Source organism: Rattus norvegicus, chromosome 4 (genome assembly GCF_021556685.1).
Source record: "Rattus norvegicus strain SHRSP/BbbUtx chromosome 4, alternate assembly SHRSP_T2T, whole genome shotgun sequence".
Taxonomy (NCBI): Eukaryota; Metazoa; Chordata; class Mammalia; order Rodentia; family Muridae; genus Rattus; species Rattus norvegicus.
Window position 1 is genome coordinate 38,369,539 of NC_141537.1, and position 7,197 is coordinate 38,376,735.

A 7,197-nucleotide genomic window follows, 5' to 3' on the forward strand; every position below is an offset into this window, starting at 1 on the left:
TGAGAACAGCTCAAGAATCTATTTAAGTGAGCATAGGAAGAGAGAGAGGAGTTGGAAGTCAAGTCAGTTCAGTTCAACTCAGTCAGTTCATTTGAGTCAATGAGTTGGGAGGCAGTGCAGTGCAGTGCAGTGGAGTTCACAGCAGTTCATTTGTAAAGTTCGTAGTAAATTTTTACAGGGACAGTTTTACAGAGACAGGGAGAAAAGGCTGAACCAGGTGAAGACAGGATGAGCCAGAGAAAGAGAAGGAACCAGAAGATTAGAACAAATTGCCAGAGTTAGTTAAAGGCAAAGCAGAGAAATACAATAAGAGGCTGAGAGAAGTCAAAATAAACAAGTCGCTTTCCTATTCCAGCCTAAGCGAAGTAAGCTTGTGGGCCAATGTCACCCAGCAATTAAGACGTTTTTTGGAACCCAGGACGTCTCTGATGGCTGCTCCTTGACTGTCATCATGCCACAAAATGAATATATTGAATTGCACTGCAAACAATATGGCTATCATTTGGACTACTATGAGAAAAGGAGAAAGAAAGAAGGTCAGGAGGCCCATGAACATTCAAAGAAGGCCAACAAACAAACGAATAAACAAACAAACAATCAAAAGATTGGCCTGAAGGCTAAGCTCTACCATAAACAGCATCATGCTGAGAAAATACAAAAGATGCATGAAAAAAGAAAGACCAAGCAGAAGGATGATGAGAAGACTCCACAGGGAGCAGTCCCAGCCTGTCTGTTGGGACAGTTGGGAGCAAAAGTACTTTCCAACATGATTAAGCAGAAACAAAAAGAAAACGTGGGGATATGGGAGGTCGCTCTACCCAAAGTTTGTGCCCAGGTTGAAGCAGAACTATTGGAAGTTATTCAAAGAGGAAAAAGAAAAAAAGAAGGCCTGGAAGAGAATAGTTAGAAAAGTCTGCTCTGTTGGTGATGATTTTTTACAAGAAAACCACCTAAATATGAAAGGTTCATTAGTTCAATTGGCCTATGTTTTAAAAAAGCCCTTGTCACACACCATGAGCTGAAAGCTACCTTTTGCCTGCCTATACTAGGTATGAAAAAGAATCCATCATCACCATTATATACAACCCTGGGTGTGATCACCAAAGGTACAGTTATTGAAGTGATTGTGAGGGAGCTGGGCCTTGTGACACAGGAGGCAATGTTATTTGGAGAAAGTATGCTCAAGTTACCAACAATCCTAAATCAGTGGGTGCATAAATGCAATCTTGCTGGTTTGACAGTGACATCATACAAGTCATTTCACTCACTACCAAAGACTACCCAATGTCAGGAAAACACCATCACTGTGATCTTTCTGAACTACCAAGCAGTCTTACCCCATGTGCAGTCATCAAGAAGTATTTGTTAAATTGTAAAGGAAAATAAAACACTGTCCAATTTAACATACATACATACATACATACATACATACATACATACATACATACATACATAATTCATCATGTAGAGAAATTTGGGCCAGAACAGCTAATTCACCCCACATAGCGAGAGTTTAGAAAGAACTAGAAGGGGTGAACTTATTCTGCAGTAAGTCTCCAAAACAATAATTACATTAGACAAACAGGAGTTACTTTTTCAGGGTTGATCACAAAATTTGGTCACTGTAATATTGCTTCAGTACATTGATATACTTGTTCCTCTGCATGGATACATATATACACTTGTGTTGGCTTGGATTCCTTTGTATATATATCCAAAAGAACAGAACTGGATCATGGGGTAGTTATATTGCTTGTAAGAAAATAACAAAACTTTTCTATTTTTGCTTATATTTATTCATACGCATTTTACTTTTCTGAAGCTATTATGAATAAAACTGTTATCTCAATTTGTTTCTCTTTATTATAGTTGTGTAGCAAAGTTGCTGACTTTGGATGCTCAAAGTGAGAGAGAGAATTTCTGTAATTATATTATAATCTAAAATTTTAAAAAGAAAGGTTCCTGGCCAAATGGTATACTCATTGGAAATGAACTACCAACATCTGAACTTCCATAAAAGAATTTTTTAAAGTTACAAAAAAAGTAACTTCTCAAGGGTTCTTTGGAGTTTCTTAAATGTATGGATGATTTGGTCTCTTCATTGCTTTTTTGTATTCCTGCTTCTTTGTTCTCCTTTATTATTGTTCTAGCTAGCTAGGACTGATAGGACTTTAGAAGACATGCTCAGAGTTTTTCCTCATCTTGTGTGATGTTGGTTATAGGTTTCTTAGCTATCAATGCTACTTAGTGTTTCTTCTTCTTCCTCTTCTTCTTCTTCTTCCTCCTCCTCCTCCTTCTCCTCCTCCTCCTCCTCCTCCTTCTCCTCCTCCTTCTCCTCCTCCTGCTCCTCCTCCTCCTCTCCTGCTCTTCCTCCTTCTACTTATTTTTCTTCCTCTTCCTCTTCTCTTTCTCCTTTTGGTGTTCCCCTTCCTTTCCCTTCTTCCTCCTCTTCCCCCTCTTTCCATTTCTCTTCCTCCTCCTCCCATTTCTCTTACCCCTCCTCCCAGTCCTCTTCTTGTTCTTCTCCTCCTCTTCCTCCCCCCTCTCCTCCTCCTTCTCCTTCTCCTCCTCATCCTACGCCTACTCCCCATTTACCTTTAAATAGGATCTCCTTATGAAGCCCTGATTGGCTTGCACTCCACTGTGTAGATCAGGCTGACTTCAAATTTTCAGAGATAATTCCACCGCCACTTCTCTAGTGATGGAATTAAAAATGTACTCCACCAGGCCTGTATCTTCTAACTATGAAGAGATTTAAGAGTTTGTATAAAGCCTTTATTAAAACATCTACTGTGATGATTATAATTTATGCTTTGAGTCTAGTTATATATATTCCACTTACTGCTTTGCATGTGTTAGAACATTCCTGAATCCCTGGAATGGGGTCTACTTGGTCACAGTGAATGATATTTTTCATGTGTTGTTGAACTTGTCTCAGAAGTATTTTAGTTTGTCCATGGATATTGCTGCCCTTTTGAGTTTTTCTTCATCATTTCATCAGTTAGAAGAGTTCTTTTATGAAAATTAATGCCATGTAGATTTAGAAAACTTTGTCTTTCTATTCTTCCGCCAACTCTATGAAAAGATGGTATTTCAAGGACATATATGTTAAATGTACCACTGGAATCTTTAGTAGTTGGACTAAAATCTGCTCCATTATGAGTCCATTGTTACATTTTCTGAGCTTTTCATTCCCCATCCTTTGGTGACTGCTGCTTCATAAGTCACAAAACTTTTCACTTAGTCTCTCCCTACTGTTCTCTAAATTTGCAAAAATTCATTGAGCCTTCATACTTGAGTCTGCATACCACCCTCTATAGTTGCACTCTTTCTACACTTGATGCCTAACACCCCCTTTGGGGATTTACTACTTTAGGAAGACTTCTCTCTATTTTACTGTATTCCATTTTCTAACATTGTCTTTCTTTGAGCTGAAGTTTCAGTGCTTTTCCTCCAACACCCACCTCAGAGGATGCCTGTTTTCTAATTATTTTCAGTTTTTCCTGTGGAGATTACAGAAGTTCCTATGTATGTCCTATCCATCAACTTACAGATTTGCAAATCGTTTATTGGTATGTTTTAAATACTTTTGCCACATTTCTGTTAACTCCAATATCTAGAACAATTTATTGTTGTTGACTATCTTCTACTATTTTCTCCTACATCAAAAATAAATGAAGTATACAGGCATAAGACATAAGACAGTATTATGAAAACAACAACTATTTACTAAAATTGTGTAGATATTTATTTCACCTTTTGAGTGACTCTTCTTTCTTACTTGCAACACTTTCAAGGGGAATTGTAAACTATCTGGCCTTTAGAGATTTCTCTTTCATTTTTCTTCCTAGTTTTTTTGAGAAATCGATGCATGTGTATAATGAAAATTGACCATATCTACCTATGTCTTTCTCTAAATTTCCTCTTCTTTTCTTTCCATTCAACGTGTCTCCATCCCAAATTCACATCTTTTTAAAAATGTATATGCAACCCACTGGCCCATTTAGTGCTGTACATATGTCCATAGATGTGGAGACACTCTAGAATATGGCAAACCTAACTTCAAAATTGGAATGATTCTCTCTTAGCTGGGACTTCTACTAGACATGAAGTGTCCATCAACATCAGTAAATAATGAGGGCAGTTGTGGTTACCCACACAAAACCTAGATTTTACTTTTGAATGTGAGTCTTTAAGCCATCTCTTTCTACTCTTTATTGTTGTTTTTTAGTGGACTAGTCCTTATTTTTCCACATTACTTAATAATATTATTACAGAATATATATTTATTATTGAAAATATTCTGTTTTACTTTTTTAATTGCATGCCATTGACTTTTAATGAATTTCAATGTTTTATTGAAAAGTTAGCTGCTCCTCTCTTCACTTTTATTGATAACCTTGCTGTTTGTTAACATGGCTGTAACAGTCTTCATTATGATGTGTATCTATGTTTGTATTGATACTTTTTGTAGTTTGAAGATATTTTAATATTTCTGTTGGGGCTAATGATTTGTCAGGTTTGGGAAATTATGACAAGTATTATTTTGTTAGTTGGTCTGCCATAGACTTTCCACCAATCCATTTTTATAATCCAATGAAAAACATTAAGCTGTTACCCATATTATAATAAATACAATACATACTTTCTCTTCATAAATTTATTTTATTTCTCTTATTAAATGTATTAATTTATTTCACATCCTAATATCAGCCCCCCTTTTTATCTCTTTACATCCTCACTCATACCTTCCCCTTATTCCTCCCTTGTCTTCTCCTTTGAGAAGGGGCAGAATCCTCTAACTATTATCCTCCCACAGTCCACCTCAACTCTAGCATATTAAATTGCTGCAGGATTAGGCTCATTCTCTCCCACTGAGTACAGACAGAATGTCCATAAGGGGGGCACAATCCACAGGCAGGCAGGCAGGCAGGCAGGCAGGCAGGCAGGCAGGCAGGCAGGCAGGCAGGCAACAGACTAAGGGACAGCTCCTGCTCCTCTTGTTGTGAGGCCAACATGGAGACCAAGCTACTCATCTGCTACCTACCTATGTGCAGAGGACCCTATGTCTGGTCCATGTTTGCTCTTCAGTGGGTGATTCAGTCTCTGAGAGCCCAAGCGTCCAGGTTATTTGAGTCTGTTTGTCTTCCTATGGAGTTCCTGTCTTCTCTGGGTCCTTTTTTCCCCAATACTTATATATAAGACTCCTGGAGCTCCATTTGTTCTCTGCATCTCTTTCCATTGGCTACTGGATAGAGCCTCTGAGAGGACAGTTATGCTAGGGTCCTGTCTGTAAGCATAGCAGAATATCATTAATATCAATAGGGATTGTTTCTTTCCCATGGCATGGTTCTCAATTTGGGACAGTCATTGGTTGGCCATTCCACCTGTTTCTGCTGTATTTATCCATGTACATCTTATAGTCAGGAGACATTTTGGTAATTATCCCTCCACTGGGAGTCCTGCCTGGCTACAAGAAGTGGCCACTTCAGGACCAAATACCCCCACCCCTTTGAGTCTCAGCTGGAGTCACCCCCATAGATACCCTGGGAGCTCCAAACTCCCCAGGCCTCTGGTACATCCAATATATTGTACCCTCACAATCACAAATTACCCCTTTCGCTCCCATGTTCTACCTACATCTGATCCCCTGCCCAGTTCCCCTCCTCATTCTCTCTCTCTCCCTCCTAGTACTCTTCCTCTGTCAACCTAGATATCTAGTTTATTTCCCCTTTGGAGAAAAATTCAACTATCCTCCCTGGACTCTCCTTGTTATTTGGCTTTTTGGGGTCTGTTGATGGTAGTATGACTATCCTGTACTTAAAGCTAATATCCACTTATAAGTGAGTATACATCACGCATGTCCTTTTGGATCTGGGTTACCTTACTCAAGATGCTATTTTCTAGTTTCATCCATTTTCCTGTGAAATTTATGAAGTTCTTGTTTTTAATAACTAAGTAAGTAGTACTTCACTGTGCAAATGAACCACATTTTCTACATCATTCTTCATTTGAGGGACAAGAAGGTTGTTTCTAGTTTCTGGCTATTGTGAGTTAAGCTGCTATGAAAATAATCGAGAAGGTGTTCTTGTGAGAGGGTGGAAGATATCTAACCAGGAGTGATAAAGCTAGGTCTTGAGATAGAACTATTCCCAGTTTTCTGAGAAACCACCAAATTGGTTTCCACAGTGGTTAAACAAGTTCATGTTCCCATCAGCAATGTTGGAATGTTTTTCTCTTGCTCCAAGTTCTTGCCAGCATGTGTTGTTGTTTAAATTTTTGAAACTTAAACATACTGCTGGGTATAAGGTGAAATCTCAGAGTCCTTTGATGTACATTTCTCCAGTGACTAGGATGATGAACATTTCTTTAAGTGTTTCTTGGCCATTAGAGATTGCTTTGTTAAGGATTGTCTTTTTAGTTCTATATCCCATTTTTAATTGGGTTATTTGGTTTGTTAGTGCTTAACTTCTTGATTTCTTTGTATATTTCAGATATATTGCTGGTAAAGATTCTTTCCCAGTCATTTTATCCTAATTACAGTGACCTAGGAAAATTTTAGTTTCATGAAGTCACATTTATTAATTGTTGGTATTAGTACCTGGGCCACTTGTGTTCTGTTCAGAAAGTTGTCTCCTATACCAGTGAGTTCAATGCTATGCCCCACTCTCTGTTCTATCAGATTTACTACATTTTGTTTTATGTTGAGATCTTTGACCTACATGGAAGTGAGTTTTGTGCTGGGTGATAAACATCAATCTAATTGCATTCTTCTACATGAAGACATAAAGTTAGACCAGCACCATTTGATAAAAATGTTCTCCTTTCCTATTGTATGGTTTTGACTTCTTTGTCAAAAATTGTGTCCATAGGGGGATGAGTTTATTTATGGGTCTTTGATTTGATTCCATTGGACAGCCTGTCTATTTCTATACCAATGTCATGCAATTTTTATTATTATTGCTCTATAGAACAGCTTAAAGTCAGAGATTGTGATACTCCCAAAAGGTTTTTATTGGGCATGATTGTTTAGGGTGTTGGGTTTTGTCAAAGACTTTCTTGTTTTTCTGTATGAAGTTGAGAATTGTCCTTTAAAGATCTAAAGAAATGTTGAAATTTTAATGGAGGTTGCATTGAATCTGTAGACATTTTTAGTAAGATCCATTTTTACTATGTTAATACTACTGATCCATGAGC

At 37.8% G+C, this 7,197-nt stretch overlaps 1 pseudogene; it reads left to right on the forward strand.

Annotated features, from left to right (window-relative positions):
* Positions 1–451: 451 nt before the first annotated feature.
* Positions 452–1,238, forward strand: Nsa2-ps9 (NSA2 ribosome biogenesis factor, pseudogene 9; annotated as a pseudogene).
* The last annotated feature ends 5,959 nt before the right edge of the window (positions 1,239–7,197 follow it).